At 50.9% G+C, this 25,317-nt stretch overlaps 2 protein-coding genes across 2 annotated transcripts in view; one reads left to right on the top strand and one right to left on the bottom strand.

Annotated features, from left to right (window-relative positions):
* Window positions 1-16,970, top strand: part of LOC148140874 (class I histocompatibility antigen, F10 alpha chain-like) — a 275,899-nt gene extending 258,929 nt beyond the window's left edge. Inside the window, exon 8 of the mRNA XM_087979630.1 lies at window positions 16,954-16,970. The gene's annotated coding sequence lies outside the window, so the exon portion shown is untranslated. The remainder of the gene's footprint in view (window positions 1-16,953) is intronic.
* Window positions 1-25,317, bottom strand: part of LOC148140878 (H-2 class I histocompatibility antigen, alpha chain-like) — a 450,761-nt gene that overhangs the window by 95,132 nt on the left and 330,312 nt on the right. The window lies entirely within an intron of this gene.

Raw genomic sequence — 25,317 nt, forward strand, 5'->3', positions numbered from 1 at the left:
ATGGGGATAGGTGAAGACAGGTAGAGAGTACAACCCATTTGGTCAATGGGTGGAATGAATCCAGTTGGTGGGAGGGAGCAGTGGAAGGGATGGGGGAGGGGTTGGGAAGGGAGACGGGGGGGTTGGGGAGGGAGGTTATTTAAAACTGGAGAACCCAATGTTGAGTCCTCCAGGCTGGAGGCTGTCCAGAGGAAGATGAGGTGTTGTTCCTCCAATTTGCAGTTGGGTTCATTGTGGCAGTGGAGGAGACCAAGGCTGGTCGTGTTGGAAAGGGAGTGGGAAGGGGAATTAAAATGGGAGGTCCGGTCAGTCCCTGCGGTCCCACCTGAGATGCTCGGTGAACCGTTCCCTAAGTTTAGGTTTGGTCTCCCCGATGCAGAGTGGTGCAAACCAAGGGCTGCTGAAAGGAATGGTCCTTGCGAAAGGCAGAGGGCGGTGTGGAGGGGGTGGGGTCTAGTTGGAGTTGGTGGAAGTGTTTAAGGAGGATGCGTTGGATGTGGAGACTGGTGGAGTGATAGGTGAGGACAAGGGTGACTCTGTCTTTATTGCATTGGGGTGTGGGGTGTTTAGAGCCGTGGAACCTGGAATGGAGATGGTGCAGCAAAGGGCTTCTGGATGACAAGAGGGAGGAAAAACTCGTTGCTCAAAATAACCTCCTGTACCATTCCCTGACTCCCTTCCCAGCCCACAAACGCCCTCCCTTCCACTGCTCCCTGACACCCACCGGATTCACTCCTTCCATTGACGAACCAGGTCGTGTCCTCTACCTGTCTTCACCTATCCCTCACCTCACACACTGCCCCCACCACCCCCTTTACCTGCAGGTCCTCCCACCCCCACCCCCAGTCCTGAAGAAGGGTTACACCTGAAATGTGGACTTCTCCCCCTCCTGATGCTGCCTGGCTTGCTGTGTTCTTCCAGCCTCCTGCCTGATTATTTTGGATTCCAGTATCAGCAGTGTTTTTGTCTCTGACTTGTCGTTCCACATTGAAGAACAGCAGGAATCCACTTCGGGAGAGAGAGGTGTGTCAATTCCAGAGCTGCTCATTTGAACCAAAGTCTCTTGTCCCACAATCCTGTCATTCTCTTCAGAGTCGATCATGCTCCTGCTCGATTGCACTTAAAGTTCAAGGTTTGCACAAAAGTGTGAAGCAACTACAGTTTGGATCTGTAAGCATACAACACCAGTGTTTGACTCGTGTGTGATGTTTTGTAACTTTTGGCAGAAGAAAAATGAAAAACAGTTTGTGAATTTTTGACAATTTGGAATGCTTCCTGGTCCCACAATCAGTCCCAGCTTGTTTAATGAGGCTGCTCCTGCCCTGCCAATTTATTTTGTTTTATTTCAAAAATATACTTTATTCATAAAATAATTTGATGGTCTGTACAGTTGGTCATGCCATACATATGTAAACATTTACATACAGAGATCAGAATTTATCATTTTGTACATTTTTCTGTACATTTTTGAATCATATGCCCATATTATTAGCTGAGGCGTCAGCAGAGCCCAAATGACTGCGCAGGCCCCCTGTTCTTCGTTAGGCAGGCAGATGTTACATGGTGGTCTTTCCCCACCGCGCCTTGTCGGCAGCTGCCCCAAGCTTCAGCGCGTCCCTCAACACGTAGTCCTGGGCCTTGGAATGTGCCAGTCTGCAACATTCAGTCGGGGTCAACTCCTTCAGCTGGAAGATCAGCAGGTTTTGGACCACCCAGAGAGCGTCCTTCACCGAGTTGATGATCCTCCAGGCACAGTTGATGTTCGTCTCGGTGTGCGTCCCGGGGAACAGGCCGTAGAGCACGGAGTCCTGCGTCACGGCGCTGCTCGGGACGAACCTCGACAAACACCACTGCATTCCTCTCCAGACTTCCTCTGCATAGGCACATTCCAGAAGGAGGTGTGTGACAGTCTCGTCCCCCCCGCAGCCGCTTCGAGGGCAGCATGCGGTGCGGCTGAGAGTCCGGGCGTGCATAAAGGATCTCACAGGCAGAGCCCTTCTCACCACCAGCCAAGCCATGTCTTGGTGCTTGTTGGAAAGTTCTGGCGATGAGGCATTCTGCCAAATGGCTTTGACAGTCTGCTCAGGGAACTGCTCGATAGGATCCGCCCTCTCCTTTTCCCGAAGGGTCTCAAGGACATTACGTGCTGACCACTTCCTGATGGACTTGTGGTCAAAGGTGTTTTTCTTCATAAATTTCTCCACGAAGGACAGGTGATACGGGACGGTCCAACAACTCGGAGCATTCCGTGGCAGCGAGGCCAGGCCCATCCTTCACAACACCGGGGACAGGTCGAACCTCAGTACGTAGTGACACTTGGTGTTTGCGGACCGGGGATCCACACACAGCTTGATGCAGCCACACACAAAGGTGGCCATCAGGGTGAGGGTGGCATTGGGTGTATTTTTTCCCTCGTTGCCCAGATCTTTGTACAACGAGTCCCTTCGGACCCGGTCCATCTTTGACCTCCATATAAACTGGAAGATGGCCCGGGTGACTGCAGCGGCACAGGTTCTGGGAATAGGCCAGATCTGTGCCACGTATAACAGCAATGACAGTGCCTCACGACTGATGACCAGGTTTTTCCCGCGATGGAGAGCGACCATAGCTTCCATCTTCCCAGTTTCTGCCTCATTTTGCTGATACACTCCTCCCAAGACTTGGCACATGCCCCAGCCCCCCGAACCGAATACCCAGCACCTTCAGGTGGTCGGTCCTGACGGTGAAGGGGATCGAGGATTGGTCGGCCCAGTTCCCGAAGAGCATGGCCTCGCTCTTGCCTCGGTTTACCTTGGCCCCCGAGGCCCGTTCGAACTGGTGACATATGCACATGAGTCTGCGCACGGACAGCGGATCCGAGCAGAAAACGGCGACGTCATCCATGTACAGGGAGGCCTTAACTTTCAGGCCCCCACTGCCAGAAATAGTCACCCCTCTCAGGCTCGCATCCTTCCTGATGGACTCGGCAAATGGCTCTATGCAGCACACAAACAAGGCAGGAGAGAGAGGGCAGCCCTGCCTGACTCCAGATCTGACTGGGAAGCTATCTGATTCCCACCCATTGATTGAGACTGCACTGACAATGTTGGTGTAGAGCAGTCTGATCCAATTGCAGATTCCCTCCCCAAAGCCCATTTTGGAGACATCTCTCATATACCTGTGTGATATCCTGTCAAAGGCTTTCTCCTGGTCCAGGCTGATCAGGCAGGTGTCCAACCCTCTGTCCTACACGTAGGTGATCGTATCCCTGAGGAGGACGAGTCTCTCAGCAATCTTCCTGCCCAGTACAGCACAGGTTTGGTCAGGGTGAATCACCAACCCCAGAGCAGACCTGACCCGGTTGGCGATTACCTTTGACAGAATTTTGTAATCCGCATTCAACGGATTGGTCTCCAATTTTTGAATTCCTCCCTCTCCCCCTTCTGCTTGTAGATGAGGGTGATGATGCCTTTCCTCATGGATTCACTCATGGTACCTGCCCGAAGTATACTGACATACACCTCCAGCAGGTCCTGACCAATCAAGTCCCACAGAGCGGAATACAGCTGGACCGATAAGCCGTCGCTTCCGGCAGTTTTATTCTTTTTGAAGGACTCGAGGGCCTTGGTCAGCTCATCCAGAGATAGCAGTTGGTCCTGCCTCTCCCGTGTTCTTTCGTCTAAGACCTCCGTGATAGAGGACAGGAACGACTGGGAGGCCGCGCTGTCGGTCGGCTTTGCGTCATACAGAGTGGCATAGAAGGATTTACTGATCCTCATGACGTCAGCCTGCGATGACGTTATCGATCCATCTTCTTCCTTCAGGCTGCTGAGCACAGAGCTCTCTTTGTGCACCTTCTGGATGAAGAAATGTGAGCACGTCTCGTCCTGCTCCACCGAGCGGACCCTGGACCGGAAGATTATCTTGGAGGCCTCCGAAGCAAAGAGCGAGGCTTGCTGGCCCTTCACCTCCTTGAGGTCCTCCGTGACATCCACCCCCATCGTCTGCAGCAGGATCAGGTTCTGCATACTTTCCTGGTGCTGGGACAGTTTTCCCCACCTCTCTCTCGCCTCCTGAACACCTTTGAGGATGAAGAACCTCTTGATGTTCCCTTTTACTGTTTCCCACCAGTCCTCTGGGGACTCAAAGAGGGGCTTCACGGTTCTCCAACCTGCGTAGTCCCTCTTGAGCTCCTCAATGTTTCCCGGGGTCAACAGCTTGGTGTTCAGCTTCCACGTTCCCTTACCAGCCCGCTGCTCATCCTGTAGGCGACAGTCGGCCAGCAGGAGGCAGTGGTCAGAGAAGAACACCGGCTTGACATTGGTGGATCTGACCAAGAGCGTTCGGGACACAAACAGGTAATCTATCCTTGAGCGGATAGACCCGTCTGCCCGTGACCAGGTGTATCTACGCTCCGCTCCGTCTGCAGGGGTGCTGAAGACATTGTGCAGCTTGGCATCTTTTACCGTGTCCATCAGGGCTCTGGATGTGGTGTCCAGTTTACTGTCCCCCCCCCGCCGGATCGTCCATCTGCATCAATGATACAGTTGAAGTCTCCGGCCAGAATGACCGGCCTGGACGTAGCCAGTAACAGAGGAAGCTGTTGCAAGACGGCCAACAGTTCCCTCTTACCCACTGGGGCGTACACATTAATCAGTCTCAGGGGAGCATTCCTGTACATGACGTCGGCGACGAGGAGACGCCCGCCCATCACCTCCTTAACCTCGAGATGGTGAAGTTGCCTCCTCTCAACAGGATACCCAGGCCGGAAGCGCGGCTATTGTTGCCCCCGACCAAACTGACAGCCCATGGGCCCACAATCTCGACCATCTCCTGTAGCTGCTGAGGTGCGGTATCCCACACTCCTGCAGAAACAGGACGTCGGCTTTAACGTTGGCCAGGAAGGCCATCGTAGAAACACATCGCGTAGCCGATTTGATGCTACGCATATTGATGCTGGCAATTCTAAACCCCATTTTAACAGTTTACTCAGTTAACAGCGTCCATTTGCTGCTGGTCTTGCCCCTCTGGGGTAGCTGTGTGCATCCCCGTGGTGACGGCAAACTGCTGGACCTTCCCAGGGCTGAGGTAGCTGTCCGGCTCCACGCTGGAGCCATTTCCCCGTTCTGGTGTCTTCAGGTCGGGCCCAGGGTCCGCACGGTCCAGTTCTCTGTCTGACAGCGGGGCTGTCACAGGACCGCTGCTCCCAGTTACCTGGAGCTGTGGGCCGGTGGGTACCTCTTGGTTCTCACCAGGTCAGGGGAGGCCTTTACCCGTCCCCTCAGAGGGATGGTCTTTTCCTGCTTGGGCGGTGCTGCCCTCCTTTTTCCCCGCGGCGCTCTGTCTCTTCCTCTGGTGACGACCCTCCTTGCGCCCGTCCTCACCGTCGGAAGAGCTGCCTGTATCCTCGCCGTGTAGGTGTCGCTTCCCCCTTCGCTGGGTGGCTCTGGGAGGTTTCCTCTTCCTGCTTTTCACGGTAATCCAATCCTCTGCCTCCTTTGATCCCTTCTCTTCCATTTCCTCCGTCTGTCCTGAAGGAGCTTGGATCGGCTGCTGCATCTCCCCGCTGTCTGCCGTCTGCTCCCCTACAGCCTGCCCTTCCTTCTGGGTGCCTCCAGACACCGTTCCCGTGCTGTTTTGTGGTACCTTGCTGGTCTTGGGCGGTCCACGGCTCGTGTTGCCACCTCCGGCCATCTGTGCGTAGGTGGCGGCCCCTCGTCTTGGGCAGGCCTTGTACATGTGGCCCGCCTCTCCGCACAGATTACAGTTCTTGGCCTCCTTACATTCCTTGGTCGGGTAGCCTTCCTGCTTACAGTTTCGGCAGATAGTCACCTTACAATCCGCCGCCATGTGGACTGACCTCCCGCAGGTTCGGCACACTTTCGGCTGCCCTGCGTATGTCAGGTAACCTCTGCTCCCTCCGATGGCAAAGCTGGAGGGTGGGTGGAGGATGTTCCCACTGGCATCGACCCTCAGGGTTACCCTGACCTGTCGTTTGCTGGTCCAGATCCCGAAAGGATCGACCACATCGGTACTCTCTCCCTCGACCTGGACATATCTTCTCAAGAAGGTCAGGACTTGGTGAGTGTGGTGAAGGAGGATGGCCCACTTTGCCTCGGTCTTGGGAGAAGCACTATCGACTCAGACTTGCTGAGTCACCTCCATCATGGATCCCTGAGCCTGGGCTGGGTTAAACATGGTGTCTCCTTCTCCTCCCCGCAGTGTTTACAAGACTTTAGACCAGGAATGATGAAGCTGTTTGGCTTCTCCTAATCGATGCAAAAATTAAAATTGTCCATTGGAACCATTTCCCATTTGCTTGGAGCCTCTCTGATCTCGGGGTTTCTACATCCTGCTGTCAGGAGACCTGGACACAAATCCCATCAGAGTCTTCCAGACTGTGCTGCCTTCAATGTGTAAAAGATCAGGCTGGCTGTATAACAGGCGGCTGGTCAAACATCCCCCATTTCAAACTCTCCCCAAGAGATTCACATTCACCCCAGACACACACAGAGAGAGAGAGAGAGAGAATGGAAAGCTGAATTCTGTACTTACCGGGAGAGACCCGGGAAAAACACAGGGAGATGGAGAGAAGGATCACCAACATTCTGGGAATCTACTCTGGGAATCAGGGATTGGGAATAAATAATTCAGGGTGAGGGAACAGGATCAACTGCTGTTAGAGTCTATAAGAACAAACCACCTTCTCCCCGCCACTCCATGTCAATGCTGAGCTGCAGATCATTTCCTGAACTTCAAGCTGCAGAAGCAGAGAGTCAATGATTAGTCCCAGTCTCAGTAAAATACCCAATAAAGAGATGAACAGATTCCTGTCACCAGTTCCCAGGATGGTCACACTCAGACAGGTTGAGTTACCCTCAGGGAAACAGCTCAGTCATCACCAGGCAGGCGTGTGCTCCCTCCCAGGTGGGGAACACTTCAGCGGTCAGGGACATTCAGCTTCAGATCTCCCGGTGACCATCCTCCAATGCAGACTTCAGGACAGGCAATAACACAAAGTGGCCGAGAAGAGGCTGATAGTGAAGTTACGGAACCGGGATAAGGGAAGGGAGATAGGCAGATACACATAGAGTGTTCAGTGTGCACCCATACACAGCTCACTCAGGACTGAGTGATGTACACACACGGGTAATAGGTACAATGTCAGAAATATGGAGAAGTTGGACTGCAGGGTCTGTTTCCGTGACTCTATGCCCGAGGGACTATCCCGATGTACCGTCGCCTCCCCCAGTTGGAAGGACTGAGCCATATGTTTACGGTGAGAGGGGGATCCCAGGGTCCTCGTGCTGTCCTGATGCTCCTTGAGCTGGTGGGGGAGGCCTCTTCTCACCCCCAGCCTTACTGGCTCAGAGCCTGAACCTCAGCCTGGCTGTGCTGGAGCTTCCCCGTCACTGGGACCGGGTCATCACTTAGCACTTGTTCCATTTTTCTGCTTCTGCAGCTTCACATCAAACAATGGATCAAATTTCTCAACAAATAGGGTGTAGTCTCCAAAGATTGTTGTATTACTGGTTTTTCCAGTTTATAAACAGAAGCTGTTTCCCCTCAGAGTGTTTAATTCCCAGTCCCTGATTGGAATAGGGACAGTGTATTCCCAGAATGTTGTGATCCTTTCCTTTACCTCCCTGTGTTTTTCCTGAGTCTCTCCCGATGAGTACAGAATTCAGCTTTCCATTCTGTCTCTGTGAACTGGGAGATTAAAATGCCATTCGTGAATCATAGAATCCCGACAGCAAATCCACCCAACATACACATCCCTGCACATGTTAGCCAAAAAATAAACCCTGGACACTGGGCAATTGAGCATGGCCAATCCACCCAAGGTGCATCTGTTCGACTATGACAGGAAACTGGAGCACCCGGAGGAACCCCATGCAGACTCAGGGAAACTACACACAGATAGTCACCCAAGGCTGGAATCAAACTCAGGTCTCTGGTGCTGTGAGGCAGAAGTGCTAACCACTGAGGCATGGTGCCACCCTGGGTCATGGGTCACAGGTCAGTATCAATCACTGCTAACCCTCTGCTGGCTGGGAATCCCATGGACCCTGGTGTTCTTCCTGGTAATGAGTCAAATTCAGGACACAGTCACAGGGGAGACACTCAGACCCTGGGAGGGGGGAGTGTGGAAGGGGGGAGTGCAGAGAGAGAAACACCCAGGCTCACCCCCATGGTCAAGGTTCTGGGTCAGGTGGCAAAGAGAATTGGGCTATTCTACCAAGAAAGGAAGCACATGATGGGATTTATAAAACATTAAACAGTCTGGAAACGAGAAATCTGAGATTGGTTTTAAACTAAACCGAGAGATTCAGAACAGGAGGACACAGTTACAGTGAGAAAGATTCTTCACCCAGTCAGTGATCAATGAGCTAAACCTGACAGAGAGTTTAATGTGAGGGAACATGGAGTGGATTAATTACAGAGAGTCAGGTTGGCCTGTGGGCTTTTGTGAAAAGGATTTATTTCTGAATTGATTGAAACTTTTAATTAAAGTGAATCCGGTTGGTACAGGTACAGAGAACCCGGGGTGGGGGGGGGGGGCGGGTCGGGGGTGATTGATGGTGAGAGTCAGGTACAGAGAACCCAGTGTCGGGGAGGGGAGGGTGGTTACTTCCCGTTCACTGCACCCTTCTCCTCCCAATAACCATCTTGTGAGAACATATTTCCCCATTAAACCTCATGGCACACCCCCTCCCTCCCCTCCTGTGGGATGTGAACAGGTCGAGCAGATGAAGACTGTGTGTCCATGAGGTACTGTGGGTCATCAACACCAGCAGAACTGCCATCCAATACAAACTGTAACCTCATGGCTCAACCCAACCCCCAGTCTCTCATTACCACCAAGCCAGGGGACCAACCCCGGTTCAATGAGGAATGTGGGAGGGATCACAGGAGCAGGACCAAGGAGAGATGAAAAGTGATGTCTTTTTTATTCACTGGAGGGATGTGGGAATCACTGGCTGCTGGAATTTATTTCCCGTCCCTAACTGTCCTTGAGAAGGTGGGGGTGAGGTACCTTCCTGAACAGCAGCAGCTCATGTGGTGGTGGGAGGGAATTCCAGGATTTTGACCCAGTGACAGTGAAGGAAGTGCAATATACTTCCAAGTCAGGATGGTGAATGGCTTGGAGGGGAACTTGTAAGTGATGGTGTTGGTCAGTGAAGTGACAGATCAGGACTGATTGTGCAGTAAACAGCAGAGGGAGTAGAGTCAGAACTTAGTGATTCCACAATCGATAGATAAGATCGAAGCTCTGCTGTCCTGTCACATCCAGGTGTGAAAATTGAACAACTCCCTGGAAGAGAAAGAGGCTTCTCATTCTGGAATGATACTTTGGTCACTGGATTCCTCCTCCAGAGACAATAACCATGTATCACACCTCCCCCAGTTTTTGTATTGATTCAGTTTTTGTGGGATGTGGGTGTCTCTGACTGGCCAGCATTTATTACCCGTCCCTAGTTGCCCTTGAGAAGGTGGTGGTGATCTGCCTTCTTGAACTGTTGCAGTGTACCTCCTGTGGGTTGAGCCACAATGCCATGAGGGAGGGAAATCCAGGATTTTGACCAGCAACAGTGAAGGAATGGTGACATATTTCCGAGTCAGGATGGTGAGTGGCTTGGAGGGGAACATGAAGGTGGTGGTGTTCCCATATATCTGCTGACCTTGACCTTCCAGATGGAGGTGGTTGTGGGTTTGAAAGGCACTGTTTAAGGATCTTTGATGAATTTCACTGCTGTAACTGAGTGTCAGTGGTGGGGGGAACTGGATGTTGGTGGATACAGTGCCAATCAGTTGGGTTACTAAGTCCTGGATGGTATCAAGCTTCTTCAGTGTTGAGATGGCTGTACTCATCCAGGCAAGCAGGGAGTATTCCATCACACTCCTGACCTGTGTCTTGCAGTTGGTGGACAGGCTTTGGGAAATAAGGAGATGAGTTACGAGCTGCAGTATCTCTAGCCTCTGACCTGCTTTTGTAGACACTGCATTTATGTGGTGAGGCCAGTTGAGTTTCTGATTAATGATAACTCACAGGCTGTTGACAGTGGGGGGATTCAGTGATGGTAACACCATTGAATGCCAAGGGGTGGTGGTGAGATTGTCTCTTTTTGGTGATGGTTACAACTTGGCATTTGTGTGGCGCAAATGTTACTTGCCACTTGTCAGCCCAAGCCTGGATATTGTCCAGACCTTGTTGCATTTGAACATGGACTGCTTCAGTGTCTGACGAGTTGCAAATAGTGCTGAACATTGTGCAATCACTGGCAAACATCCCCATTTCTGACCTTATGATGGAGGGAAGGTCATTGATGAAGCAGCTGAAGACGGTTGGGCCTAGGACACCACGCTGAGGGACTCCTGCAGAGCTTTCCTGGAGCTGACAGGACTGACCTCCAACAACCAAGACCACCTTCCTATGTGTCAGGTATGACTCTATCCATTGGAGAGTTTTCCCCCAATACCCATTGGTTCCAGTTCTGCTTGAGTTCCATGATGCCGCACTCGGTCGAATGCAGCCTTGATGTCAGGGGCTGTCACTCCCCCCTCCCCTCTGGAATTCAGCTCTTTTGTCCATGTTCGAACCAAGGCTGTATTGAGGTCAGGAGCTGAGTGACCCTGGCAGAGCCCAAACTGGGCGTCACTGAGCAGGTTATTGCTGAGCAGGTGCTGCTTGATAGCACTGTTAATGACACCTTCCATCACTTTACTGATGATCGAGAGGAGACTGATGGGGCAGATTGGGTTTGTCCTGCTTTTTGTGTCTAAGATATACCTGGGCAATTTTCTACATTGTTGGGTAGATGCCAGTGTTGTAACTGGACTGGAACAGTTTGGATAGGGGAGTGGCAAGTTCTCGAGCACAAGCCTTCAGTACTATTGCCTGAATGTTGTCAGGGCCTGAAACCTTTGCAGTAACCAGTGTCTTCAACTGTTTCTTGATATCACGTGGAGTGAATTGAATTGGCTGAAGACTGGTATCTGTAATGCTGGGGACCACTGGAGGAGGCTGAGATGACACTTCTAACTGAAGATTGCTGTGAAACCTTCAGGCCTATCTTTCACACTGATGTAATGGGCTGTTTCATCAGTGAGAGTGGGAATATTTGTGGAGCCTCCAGTGAGATGGCTGGATGTGGCAGGACTGCAGAGCTGAGATCGGATCTGTTGGTTGTGGGATCACTTAGCTCTGTCTATCACTTGCAGCTTATGTTATTTGACATGCAAGTCGTCCTGTTTGGTGGCTTCACCAGGTTGACACCTCATCTTCAGGTATGTCTGGTGCTGCTCCTGACATGCCCTCCTGCACTCCCCATTGAACCAGGGTTGATCCCCTGTCTTGGTGTTAATGGTTCAGTGGGGGTTATGCCAGGCCATGAGGTTACAGATTGTGCTGGAGTATGGTTCTGCTGCTGTTGGTGGCCCACAGTGCCTCATGGATACCCAGGTTTGAGCTGCTAGATCTGATCCAAGTCTGTTCCATTTAGCAAGTGACAGTGCCACAAAATACGATGGAGGTTATTCCGAATGTGACAGTGGGACTTTGCCTCCACAAGGACAGTGCGATGGTCACTCTCACTGAGACTGTCATGGACATTTGTACCTGCAGCTGCCAGATTGGAAAGATGGAATCAAGTATGTTTTTCCCTCTTGTTGGTTCCCTCACCACCTGCTGCAGACCCAGTCTAGTAGCTATGTCCTTCAGTACAAGTCTAATGTTGGCCATCAAACCCACCACACACACACACTCACATCCTCAGGGAATATCGATGGAATGGAAGCGATGTCCAGAATCTCCATCAGGTTCTGACACAATCTCCATTCCCTCACACTTGTGTGTTCCCACTCTCTGGGAATGGACTTTCCCTGATTGTGTTGACGGGTATGGAGTTATCATCTGGGACTTGGATTTTACAATAGAGGCAGATGGATATGGTCTTAACTCCCCCAGTTCACACTGATTAGATTAGATTACATTACTTACAGTGCGGAAACAGGACTTCGGCCCAACAAGTCCACACCGACCCGCCACCCACCCAGACGCATTCCCCTACATTTACCCCTTCACCTAACACTACGGGCAATTTAGTATGGCCCATTTACCTCACCTGCTCATTTTTGGACTGTGGGAGGAAACCCACGCAGACAGAGGGAGAATGTGCAAACTCTGCATAGACAGTCGCCTGAGGCAGGAATTGAACCCAGGTCTCTGGCGCTGTGAGGCAGCAGTGCTAACCACTATGCAACCGTGCAACCCAAATTGAACTCAGCAACTGCCACAAGCTGCTGCTGTGTAAATGAATATAATCATTCTTGTGAAATCATTAATAATAATATCACAATCAATAAATAACGTTTAATGATTACAAATGACACATATTGGTGATTGTAGTTAAACAATGGTGATAAGTAGTGATAGATATTAGTATTCAACTATAACTCAGATTTATAATATTTATATATTTATCTAAGAATTAGAATATGTAAAACTGATATTTATGTACAGAAATTTACATAACATTTGAAATTTCTTAATGTCAGATGCAAAATCAATTTCTTTCAATAAAAAATCTGTCTCCGAGTTCCCTCAGGACGTTGCTTCATTTCAGGTCAATCAGTGACCCACTGAAGACAGTGAGGATGAGAAAGTGTGAGGGAGGAACCATCTGTGAAGATCCCTCTGACGGTGACACTGCTCACATTTCTGAGACGGGATGGAAACACGACTTGAGAACGTCCCACTGAAGAACCAGGATCCAAACCTGGAGATCTGGGATCCACTGCTCAATCTGTGGAAACACATTCCCAGAAAAATTGATCTCAGTCCTGAAGGAATTGAGTGTGAACAATGAGCTGTATTTCTGTGTGTCTGCTGTGATATGGAAGGATAGACATTGGTGTCCATGTTCACACTGGAACAGGAGAATCCCGTTATTCCACAATGAGGCTCCGGGAATGTCCTGCAGTGGGGCCCAGGAAACCCACAAGGTCGTAAATGGACAGACACGAGGCAATCACTTCAGGGTGGGGAGGGGAGGGGAATTAGTCTGACAGGGTTTAACAGTGACTGGGAGGATGTGACAGGGTCAGGAGAGGAGGGGAATTAGTCTGACAGGGTTTAACAGTGACTGGGAGGGGGTGACAGGGTCAGGAGGGGAGGGGAATTAGTCTGACAGGGTTTAACAGTGACTGGGAGGGTGGAACAGGGTCAGGAGGGGAGGGGTATTAGTCTGACAGGGTTTAGCAGTGTCTGGGTGGTTGTGACAGGGTCAGGAGGGGAGGAGGATTATTCTGACAGGGTTTAACAGTGACTGGGAGGTTGTGACAGGGTCAGGAGGGGAGGGGAATTAGTCTAACAGGGTTTAACAGTGTCTGGGAGGGTGGGACAGGGTCAGGAGGGGAATTAGTCTGACAGGGTTTAACAGTGACTGGGAGGGTAGGACAGGGTCAGGAGGGGAGGGGAATTAGTCAGACATGGTTTAACAGTGACTGGGAGGGTGGGACAGGGTCAGGAGGGGAGGGGTATTAGTCTGACAGGGTTTAACAGTGACTGGGAGGGTGGGACAGGGTTAGGAGGGATGTGAAAATGCTACAAATAAATCTAGAGAATCTAAATCTAAATAAATCTCAGTCAGAGAAAAGTTGACATGTCACTTACTGAATCATGAAGAAGCTGCACCAGAGATATCAGAAGCTGAGAAAATAAAAACAGAATGTGAGAAGTTATATCAAATATAAAATGAGACAGTGTGAGATATTCTCTATCACTCACTGGACCCAGGATTTAATCGCCCTCAGCACTAACTAACCAGACTCTCCGAGCACCCCCCAGTGGGAATTAAGGGTGAGTGAGTGGAGGGAGGGGCAGTGGGGGAAGAGAATGGAGGGTGACAGTTCGAAGGAGAGACACTGGGGACATGGAGTAGAGAAACAGGACAATAAGTGAGTGTTGGCTGAGAAACAGCATTGTGAGGAGATGGACCCATCACCCTGAGCAACACCCTGGCAAATATAACTCTACACTCTAATGGGGGCAGCACGGTGGCTCAGTGGTTAGCACTGTTGCCTCACAGCACCAGGGACCTGGGTTCAATTCCCACTTCGGGTGACTGTGTGTGTGGAGTTTGCACACTCTCCCTGTGTCTGTGTGGGTTTCCTCCAGGTGCTCCAGTTTCTGCCCACTATCCAAAGGTGTGCAGGTCAGGTGAATTGGCCATGTTACATTGCCCATAGTGTTTGGTGTGTTAGTCAGGGGTAACTATAGGGTTGTGGAATGGGTCTGGGTGGGTTACTCTTTGGAGGGTCGGTATGGACTTGTTGGGCTGAAGGGCCTATTTCCACACTGTATGGAATCTACTCTACACCTCCCATTACCTTATCCATCATTCCCAACACTCTGTCCCCTCAGTGACTTACTGGGAGCTGTTGTGTCGGTCCCATTTGCAGAAACAAAATAAATAGGATGGGGAATAATCCATTCTCAGAGAGTGAGAACACAACAAGTGTGAGGGGATGGAGACTGATGTTGGGGTGTTGGTATTGGATTCGTGTGAACACAGTCACAAATCACACACGGTCCCAAGTTACAGTCCAACAGGTTTGTTTGAAATCACAAGCTTTCTGAGCGTAGCCCCTTCCTCAGGTGAAGTGAGAGAGAAGCTCACAGACACCGAATTTATCAGCAGGGAGATCAATGGGCAGAGAGATCAAAAGATCATCCAAATGGGGTGATCTCTGCAGGTGATCACAAATGTCAGATGGTGGGAGGAAAGTGTCAACAGCTGGATAACAAGAGAAGGGATGATCCAGAATCCCATTAAATGGGGCAGAGAGATCATTCCAAAACATTAAAAATACGGTGGTACTGGAGACAAACCAAATGCCTGGAATAACATGATCAGTATCAGAGTCACACGCCCAGGGTCAAACCAAAGTAATAAGTCATCCAAAACTGCACAAACTAATTAAGGGAGAGAGATCTTCAAAATTTATCAAGGAGATGGTGCCCAAACAAGGCAGGAAGGAAGGTTTTACAGGGATTGTGTCAGAAATCCTCATTTCCACACTCCCCTCCATCCTTACACTTTATGGAGATGCAGAAAATCCCTTCCATTCCATTAATATTCAGTCAGTGAGGATCTGATTGGGTGCAGTGGGTTTAATGATCAATACATACCTGCACATCTTTGGATTGTGGGCGGAAACTGGAGCACCCGGAGGAAACCCACACAGACACAGGGAAAATGTGCAAACTCCGCACAGTCACCCGAGGTGGGAATTGAACCAAGGTCCCTGGTGCTGTGAGGCAACAGTGCTAACCACTGAGCCACCGTGCTGCCCCTATTAGAGTGTAGAGTTATATTTGCCAGGGTGTTGCTCAGGGTGATGGGTCCGTCTCCTCACCATGCTGTTTCTCAGCCAACACTCTCTTATCGTCCTGTTTCTCTACTCCATGTCCCCAGTGTCTCTCCTTCGAATTGTCACCCTCCATTCTCTTCCCCCACTGCCCCTCCCTCCACTCACTCACCCTTAATTCCCACTGGGGGGGGGGGGCTCGGAGAGTCTGGTTAGTTAGTGCTGAGGGCGATTAAATCCTGGGTCCAGTGAGTGATAGAGAATATCTCACACTGTCTCATTTTATATTTGATATAACTTCTCACATTCTGTTTTTATTTTCTCAGCTTCTGGTATCTCTGGTGCAGCTTCTTCATGATTCAGTAAGTGACATGTCAACTTTTCTCTGACTGAAATTTATTCAGATTTATATTCTCTAGATTTATTTGTAACATTTTCACATCCCTCCTGACCCTGTCGCACCCTCCCAGACACTGTTAAACCCTGTCAGACTAATTCCCCTTCCCGCCTGACCCTGTCACAGCGTCCCAGACACTGTTAAACCCTGTCTGAGTGATTCCCCTCCCCTCCTAACCCTGTCCCACCCTCCCAGTCACTGTTACACCCTGTCAGACTAATTCCTCTCCCCTCCTGACCCTGTCACACCCTCCCAGTCACTGTTAAACCCTGTCAGATTAATTCCCCTCCCCTCCTGACCCTGTCCCACCCTCCCAGACACTGTTAAACCCTGTCAGACAAATTTCCCCCCACTCCTGACCCTGTCCCACCCTCCCAGTCACTGTTAAACCCTGTCAGACTAATTCCCCTCCCCTCCTGACCCTGTCCCACCCTCCCAGTCACTGTTAAACCCTGTCAGACTAATTCCCCTCCCCTCCTGACCCTGTCCCACACTCCCAGTCACTGTTAAACCCTGTTAGACGAATTCCCCTCCCCTCCTGACCCTGTCCCACCCTCCCAGACACTGTTAAACCCTGTCAGACTAATTCCCCTCCCCTCCTGACACTGTCCCACCCTCCCAGACACTGTGAAACCCTGTCAGACTAATTCCCCTCCCCTCCTGACACTGTCCCACCCTCCCAGACACTGTGAAACCCTGTCAGTCTAATTCTTCTCCCCTCCTGACCCTGTCCCACCCTCTCAGTCACTGTTAAACCCTGTCAGTCTAATTCTTCTCCCCTCCTGACCCTGTCCCACCCTCCCAGACACTGTGAAACCCTGTCAGTCTAATTCTTCTCCCCTCCTGACCCTGTCCCACCCTCCCAGACACTGTGAAACCCTGTCAGTCTAATTCTTCTCCCCTCCTGACCCTGTCCCACCCTCTCAGTCACTGTTAAACCCTGTCAGACTAATTCCCCTCCCCTCCTGACCCTGAAGTGATTGCCTCATGTCTGTCCATTCCTGACCTTGTGGGTTTCCTGGGCCCCAGTACAGGACATTCCCGGAGCCTCATTGCGGAATAACAGGATTCTCCTGTTCCAGTGTGAACATGGACACCATTGTCTATCCTTCCATATCACAGCAGACACACAGAATTACAGCTCATTGTTCACACTCAATTCCTTCAGGACTGAGATCAATGTTTCTGGGAATGTGTTTCCATAGCTTGAGCAGTGGATCCCAGATCCTCAGGTTTGGATCCTGATTCTTCAAGTGGGAAGTTCTCAAGTTGTGTTTCCATCCCGTCTCAGAAATGTGAGCAGTGTCACCGTCAGAGGGATCTTCACAGATGGTTCCTCCCTCACACTTTCTCATCCTCACTGTCTTCAGTGGATCAGTGATTGACCTGAAATGAAGCAACGTCCTGAGGGAACTCGGAGACAGTTTTTATATTGAAAGAAATTGATTTTGCACCTGACGTTAACAAATTTCAACTGTTATGTAAATCTCTGTACATAAATATCAGTTTTACATATTCTAATTCTTAAATAAATATATAACTATTATAAATCTGAGTTATTGGTGAATACAATATCTATCACTACTTATCACCATTGTTTAACTACAATCACCAATATGTGTCATTTGTAATCATTAAAAGTTATTTATTGACTTACTAATTTTGATATTTTTATTAATATTTCACAAGAACGATTCTATTCATTTACACAGCAGCAGCTTGTGGCTCTTGGAACCAGCAGATGCTGAGCTTCAATTCAATGTGAACTGGGGGAGTTAAGACCATATCCATCTGCCTCTATTGTAAAATCCAATTCCCAGATGGTAACTCCATACCCATCAACACAATCAGGGAAAGTCCATTCCCAGAGAGTGGGAACACACAAATGTGAGGGAATGGAGATTGTGTCAGAACCTGATGGAGATTCTGGACATCGCTTCCATTCCATCGATATTCCCTGAGGATGTGAGTGTGTGTGGTGGGTTTGATGACCAACATCAGACTTGTACTAAAGGACATAGCTGCTAGACTGGGTCTGCAGCAGGTGGTGAGGGAACCAACAAGAGGGAAAAACATACTTGATTCCATCTTTCCAAGCTGCCAGCTGCAGGTACAAATGTCCATGACAGTCTCAGTGAGAGTGACCATCGCACTGTCCTTGTGGAGGCAAAGTCCCACTGTCACATTGGGAATAACCTCCATTGTATTGTGTGGCACTATCACTGTGCTAAATGGAACAGACTTGGATCAGATCTAGCAGCTCAAGCCTGGGTATCCATGAGGCACTGTGGGCCACCAACAGCAGCAGAACCGTACTCCAGCACAATCTGTAACCTCATGGCCTGGCATAGCCCCCACTGAACCATTAGCACCAAGACAGGGGATCAACCCAGGGGATTTGTGGGCGGCACGGTGGCACAGTGGTTAGCACTGCTGCCTCACAGCGCCTGAGACCTGGGTTCAATTCCCGCCTCAGGCGACTGACTGTTTGGAGTTTGCACGTTCTCCCCGTGTCTGCGTGGGTTTCCTCCGGGTGCTCCGGTTTCCTCCCACAATCCAAAAGATGTGCAGGGTCAGGTGAATTGGCCATGCTAAATTGCCCGTAGTGTTAGGTAAGGGGTAAATGTAGGGGTATGGGTGGGTTTCGCTTCGGCGGATGGGTGTGGACTTGTTGGGCCGAAGGGCCTGTTTCTACACTGTAATGTAATCTAAAAAACCCTGGTTCAATGGGGTGTGCAGGAGGGCATGCCAGGAGCAGTACCAGACATACCTGAAGATGAGGTACCAATCTGGTGAAGTCACCAAACAGGACGAGTTGCATGTCACATAACATAAGCAACAAGTGATAGACAGAGCTAAGTGATCCCACAACCAACAGATCCGATCTCAGCTCTGCAGTCCTGCCACATCCAGCCAACTCACTGGAGGCTCCACAAATATTCCCACTCTCACTGATGAAACAGCCCATTACATCAGTGTGAAAGATAGGCCTGAAGGTTTCACAGCAACCTTCAGTTAGAAGTGTCATCTCAGCCTCCTCCAGTGGTCCCCAGCATTACAGATACCAGTCTTCAGCCAATTCAATTCACTCCATGTGATATCAAGAAACAGTTGAAGACACTGGGTACTGCAAAGGCTTCAGGCCCTGACAACATTCAGGCAATAGTACTGAAGGCTTGTGCTTGAGAACTTGCCACTCCCCTATCCAAACTGTTCCAGTCCAGTTACAACACTGGCATCTACCCAACAATGTAGAAAATTGCCCAGGTATATCTTAGACACAAAAAGCAGGACAAACCCAATCTGCCCCATCAGTCTCCTCTCGATCATCAGTAAAGTGATGGAAGGTGTCATTAACAGTGCTATCAAGCAGCACCTGCTCAGCAATAACCTGCTCAGTGACGCCCAGTTTGGGCTCTGCCAGGGCCACTCAGCTCCTGACCTCAATACAGCCTTGGTTCGAACATGGACAAAAGAGCTGAATTCCAGAGGGGAGGTGGGAGTGACAGCCCCTGACATCAAGGCTGCATTCGACCGAGTGTGGCATCATGGAACTCGAGCAGAACTGGAACCAATGGGTATTGGGGGAAACTCTCCAGTGGATAGAGTCATACATAGGAAGGTGGTCTTGGTTGTTGGAGGTCAGTCCTGTCAGCTCCAGGAAAGCTCTGCAGGAGTCCCTCAGCGTGGTGTCCTAGGCCCAACCGTCTTCAGCTGCTTCATCAATGACCTTCCCTCCAACATAAGGTCAGAAATGGGGATGTTTGCCAGTGATTGCACAATGTTCAGCACTATTTGCAACTCCTCAGACACTGAAGCAGTCCATGTTCAAATGCAACAAAGTCTGGACAACATCCAGGCTTGGGCTGACAAGTGGCAAGTAACATTTGCGCCACACAAATGCCAAGTTATCACCATCACCAACAATAGACAATCTCACCACCACCCCTTGGCATTCAATGGTGTTACCATCACTGAATCCCCCCACTGCCAACAGCCTTTGAGTTATCATTGATCAGGAACTCAACTGGCCTCACCACATAAATGCAGTGTCGACAAGAGCAGATCAGAGGCTAGAGAGACTGCAGCAAGTAACTCGTCTCCTGATTTTCCAAAGCCTATCCACCAACTACAAGACACAGGTCAGGAGTGTGATGGAATACTCCCTGCTTGCCTGGATGAGTACAGCCATCTCAACACTGAAGAAGCTTGATACCATCCAGGACATAGCAACCCAACTGATTGGCACTGTATCCACCAACATCCAGTCCCTCCACCACTGACACTCAGTTACAGCAGTGTTTGCTGTCTACAGAAATTCATCAAAGATCCTTAAACAGTGCCTTCCAAACCCACAACCACCTCCATCTGGAAGGTCAAGGTCAGCAGATATATGGGAACACCACCACCTTCATGTTCCCCTCCAAGTCACTCACCATCCCGACTCGGAAATATGTCACCATTCCTTCACTGTTGCTGGCCAAAATCCTGGATTTCCCTCCCTCATGGCATTGTGGCTCAACCCACAGGAGGTAGACTGCAGCAGTTCAAGAAGGCAGATCACCACCACCTTCTCAAGGGCAACTAGGGACGGGTAATAAATGCTGGCCAGTCAGAGACACCCACATCCCACACAAACAGAATCAATACAAAAACTGGGGGAGGTGTGATACATGGTTATTGTCTCTGGAGGAGGAATCCCGTGACCAAAGTATCATTCCAGAATGAGAAGCCTCTTTCTCCTCCAGGGAGTTGTTCAATGTTCACACCTGGATGTGACAGGACAGCAGAGCTTCGATCTTATCTATCGGTTGTGGAATCACTAAGTTCTGATTCTACTCCCTCTGCTGTTTACTGCACGATCAGACCTGATCTGACACTTCACTGAGCTACATCATCACTTACAAGTTCCCCTCCAAGCCACTCACCATCCTGACTTGGAAGTATATTGCACTTGGTTCACTGTCACTGGGTCAAAATCCTGGAATTCCCTTCCACCACCACATGAGCTGCTGCTGTTCAGGAAAGTCGCTCACCCCCACCTTCTCAAGGACTGTTAGGGATGGGAAATAAATTCCAGCAGCCAGTGATTCCCACGTCTCTCCAGTGAATAAAAAAGACATCATTTTTTAGCTCTGCCTGGTCCTGCTCCTGTGATCCCTCCCACATTCCGCATTGAACCGGGGTTGGTCCCCTGGCTTGGTGGTAATGAGAGACTGGGGGTTGGGTTGAGCCATGAGGTTACAGTTTGTATTGGATGGCAGTTCTGCTGGTGTTGATGACCCACAGTACCTCATGGACACACAGTCTTCATCTGCTCGACCTGTTCACATCCTACAGGAGGGGAGGGGCTTGGGGGTGTGCCATGAGTTTTAATGGGGAAATGTGTTCCCATATGATGGTTATTAGTAGGAGCAGGGTGCAGTGAATGGGCTGTAACCACCCGGCCCCCACTGGGTTCTCTGTACCTGACCCTCACCATAATCTCCCCCATCCCCCCAACACTGGGTTCTCTGTACCTGACCCTCACCATAATCTCCCCCATCCCCCCAACACTGGGTTCTCTGTACCTGACTCGCACCATCAATCCCCCCCTCCCTCCCCACACTGGGTTCCCTTTACCTGACTCTCACCATCAATCCCCACCCCCCCCCCACACTGGGTTCTCTGTACCTGACTCTCACCATCAATCCCCCCTCCCCCCCACACTGGGTTCCCTGTACCTGACTCTCACCATCAATCCCCCCTCCCCACCCCTCACCCCCACAGTTTGCTCTTTCTAGCCGACTCTTCCCACCAAACCCCACAGCGGATTCTCTGTGATTATATGATGCAAATAACTCTGTAATAACTTCTTTTCACAATAGCCCATAGGCCAACCTGACTCTCTGTAATTAATCCACTCCATGTTCCCTCACATTAAACTCTCTGTCAGGTTTAGCTCATTGATCACTGACTGGGTGAAGAATCTCTCTCACTGTAACTGTGTCCTCCTGTTCTGAATCTCTCGGTTTAGTTTAAATCCAATCTCAGATTTCTCGTTTCCAGACTGTTTAATGTTTTATAAATCCCATCAGGTGCTTCCTTTCCTGGTAGAATAGCCCAATTCTCTTTGCCACATGACCCAGAATTTTGACCCTGGGGGTGAGCCTGGGTGTTTCTCTCTCTGCACTCCCCCCTTCCCCACTCCCCTCTCCCAGGGTCTGAGTGTCTCCCCTGTGACTGTGTTCTGAATTAGACTCAGTACCAGGAAGAACACCAATGTCCATGGGATTCCCAGCCAGCAGAGGGTTAGCAGTGACTGATACTGACCTGTGACCCATGACCCAGGGTGGCACCAGTGGTTAGCACTACTGCCTCACAGCACCAGAGACCTGAGTTTGATTCCAGCCTTGGGCGACAGTCTGTGTGGAGTTTCCCTGAGTCTGCATTGGGTTTCTCCGGGTGCTCCAGTTTCCTGCCGCAGTCGGACAGGTGCACCTTGGGTGGATTGGTCATGCTCAATTGCCCACAGTGTCCAGGGATGTGCATGTGGATTAGCTATGGAACATGCAGGGTTACGGGATGGAATAGAGTGGTGGGTCTGGGTGGGAAGATCTTGAGAGGGTCGGTGTTGACTCAATGGGCCGAATAGCCTGTTTCCACACTGTAGGGATTCTATAATTCATGAATGGCCTTTAATCTCCCAGTTCACAGAGAGAGAATGGAAAGCTGAATTCTGTTCTCATCGGGAGAGACTCAGGAAAAACACAGGGAGGTAAAGGAAAGGATCACAACATTCTGGGAATACATTGTCCCTATTCCAATCAGGGACTGGGAATTAAACACTCTGAGGGGAAACAGCTTCTGTTTACAAACTGGAAAAACCAGTAACACAACAATCTTTGGAGACTACACCCTATTTGTTGAGAAATTTGATCCATTGTTTGATGTGAAGCTGCAGAAGCAGAAAAATGGAACAAGTGCTAAGTGATGACCCGGTCCCAGTGACGGGGAAGCTCCAGCACAGCCAGGCTGAGGTTCAGGCTCTGAGCCAGTAAGGCTGGGGCTGAGAAGAGGCCTCCCCCACCAGCTCTGGAGTATCAGGACAGCACTAGGACCCTGGGAACCCCCCTCTCACAGTAAACATATGGCTCAGTCCTTCCAACTGGGGGAGGTGACGGTACATCGGGATTGTCCCTGGAGCAGGAATCCAACAATGAATTTAATACACGCCGTGACATCGAACAATTCTTCCGTCGCCTCCGCCTCCGAGCTTACTTTCACAATCAGGACTCCCGCCCACCTTCTGAGGACCCCTTCGCCCACCTCCAACACACTGCATCCACCTGGACACCCCGCGCTGGCCTATTACCTGCCCTCGACCTCTTCATTTCCAACTGCCGCCGGGACATTAACCGCCTCAACCTGTCGACCCCCCTCCCCCACTCCAACCTCTCACCCTCACAACGCGCAGCCCTCCAATCCCTCTGCTCCAATCCTGACCTCACCATCAAGCCAGCGGACAAAGGGGGCGCAGTGGTAGTCTGGCGCACTGACCTCTACATCGCTGAAGCCAAACGCCAACTCGAGGACACCTCTTCCTACCGCCCCCTTGACCATGACCCCACCCCCCATCACCAAACCATCATCTCCCAGACCATACAGAACCTCATCACCTCAGGAGATCTCCCACCCACAGCTTCCAACCTCATAGTCCGGGAACCCCGCACTGCCCGGTTCTACCTCCTACCCAAGATCCACAAGCCTGACCACCCTGGCCGACCCATTGTCTCAGCATGCTCCTGCCCCACTGAACTCATCTCTACCTACCTCGACACTGTCCTATCCCCCCTAGTCCAGGAACTCCCCACATACGTTCGAGACACCACCCACGCCCTCCACCTCCTCCAAGACTTCCGTTTTCCCGGCCCCCAACACCTCATCTTCACCATGGATATCCAATCCCTCTACACCTCCATCCGCCATGACCAGGGCCTCTAAGCCCTCCGTTTTTTCCTCTCCAGACGTTCCCAACAGTACCCCTCCACCGACACTCTCATTCGTTTGGCCGAACTGGTCCTCACCCTTAACAATTTCTCCTTTGAATCCTCCCACTTCCTCCAGACCAAAGGGGTAGCCATGGGCACACGTATGGGCCCCAGCTATGCCTGTCTCTTTGTTGGCTACGTAGAGCAGTTGATCTTCCGTAATTACACCGGCACCACTCCCCACCTCTTCCTCCGCTACATTGATGACTGCATTGGCGCCACCTCGTGCTCCCGCGAGGAGGTTGAGCAATTCATCAACTTCACCAACACATTCCACCCTGACCTTAAATTTACCTGGACCATCTCTGACACCTCCCTCCCCTTCCTGGACCTCTCCATCTCCATCAGTGACGACCGACTTGACACTGACATCTTCTACAAACCCACCGACTCCCACAGCTACCTGGATTACACCTCTTCCCACCCTACCTCTTGCAAAAATGCCATCCCGTATTCCCAATTCCTCCGCCTCCGCCGTATCTGCTCCCAGGAGGAGCGGTTCCACCATAGAACACACCAGATGGCCTCCTTCTTTAGAGACCGCAATTTCCCTTCCCACGTGGTTAAAGATGCCCTCCAACGCATCTCATCCACATCCCGCACCTCCGCCCTCAGACCCAACCCCTCCAACCGCAACAAGGACAGAACGCCCCTGGTGCTCACCTTCCACCCTACCAACCTTCGCATAAACCAAATCATCCGCCGACATTTCCGCCACCTCCAAACAGACCCCACCACCAGGGATATATTTCCCTCCCCACCCCTCTCCGCCTTCCGCAAAGACCGTTCCCTCCGTGACTACCTGGTCAGGTCCACGCCCCCCTACGACCCACCCTCCCATTCTGGCACTTTCCCCTGCCACCGCAGGAACTGTAAAACCTGCGCCCACACCTCCTCCCTCACCTCCATCCAAGGCCCCAAAGGAGCTTTCCACATCCATCAAAGTTTTACCTGCACATCCACTAATATCATCTATTGTATCCGTTGCTCCCGATGCGGTCTCCTCTACATTGGGGAGACTGGACGCCTCCTAGCAGAGCGCTTTAGGGAACATCTCCGAGACACCCGCACCAATCAACCACATCGCCCAATGGCTCAACATTTCAACTCCCCCTCCCACTCTGCCGAGGATATGGAGGTGCTGGGCCTCCTCCACCGCCGCTCCCTCACCACCAGACGCCTGGAGGAAGAAAGCCTCATCTTCCGCCTTGGAACACTTCAACCCCAGGGCATCAATGTGGATTTTAACAGTTTCCTCATTTCCCCTTCCCCCACCTCATCCTAGCTTCTAACCTCCAGAAACTCGATCCCCTGACCTGTCCGGACTTGTCCGACCTGCCCAGCTCCTTTTCCACCTATCCACTCCACCCTCTCCTCCCTGACCTATCACCTTCATCTCCTTCCCCACTGACCTATTGTACTCTATGCCACTCTCTCCCACCCCCACCCTCCTCTAGCTTATCTCTCCATGCTTCAGGCTCTCTGCCTTTATTCCTGATGAAGGGCTTTTGCCCGAAACGTCGATTTTGCCTGTCCTCG

Source organism: Chiloscyllium plagiosum, unplaced genomic scaffold (genome assembly GCF_037043375.1).
Source record: "Chiloscyllium plagiosum isolate Xiang-an unplaced genomic scaffold, Cpla_swu_hap1 HiC_scaffold_35, whole genome shotgun sequence".
Taxonomy (NCBI): domain Eukaryota; kingdom Metazoa; phylum Chordata; class Chondrichthyes; order Orectolobiformes; family Hemiscylliidae; genus Chiloscyllium; species Chiloscyllium plagiosum.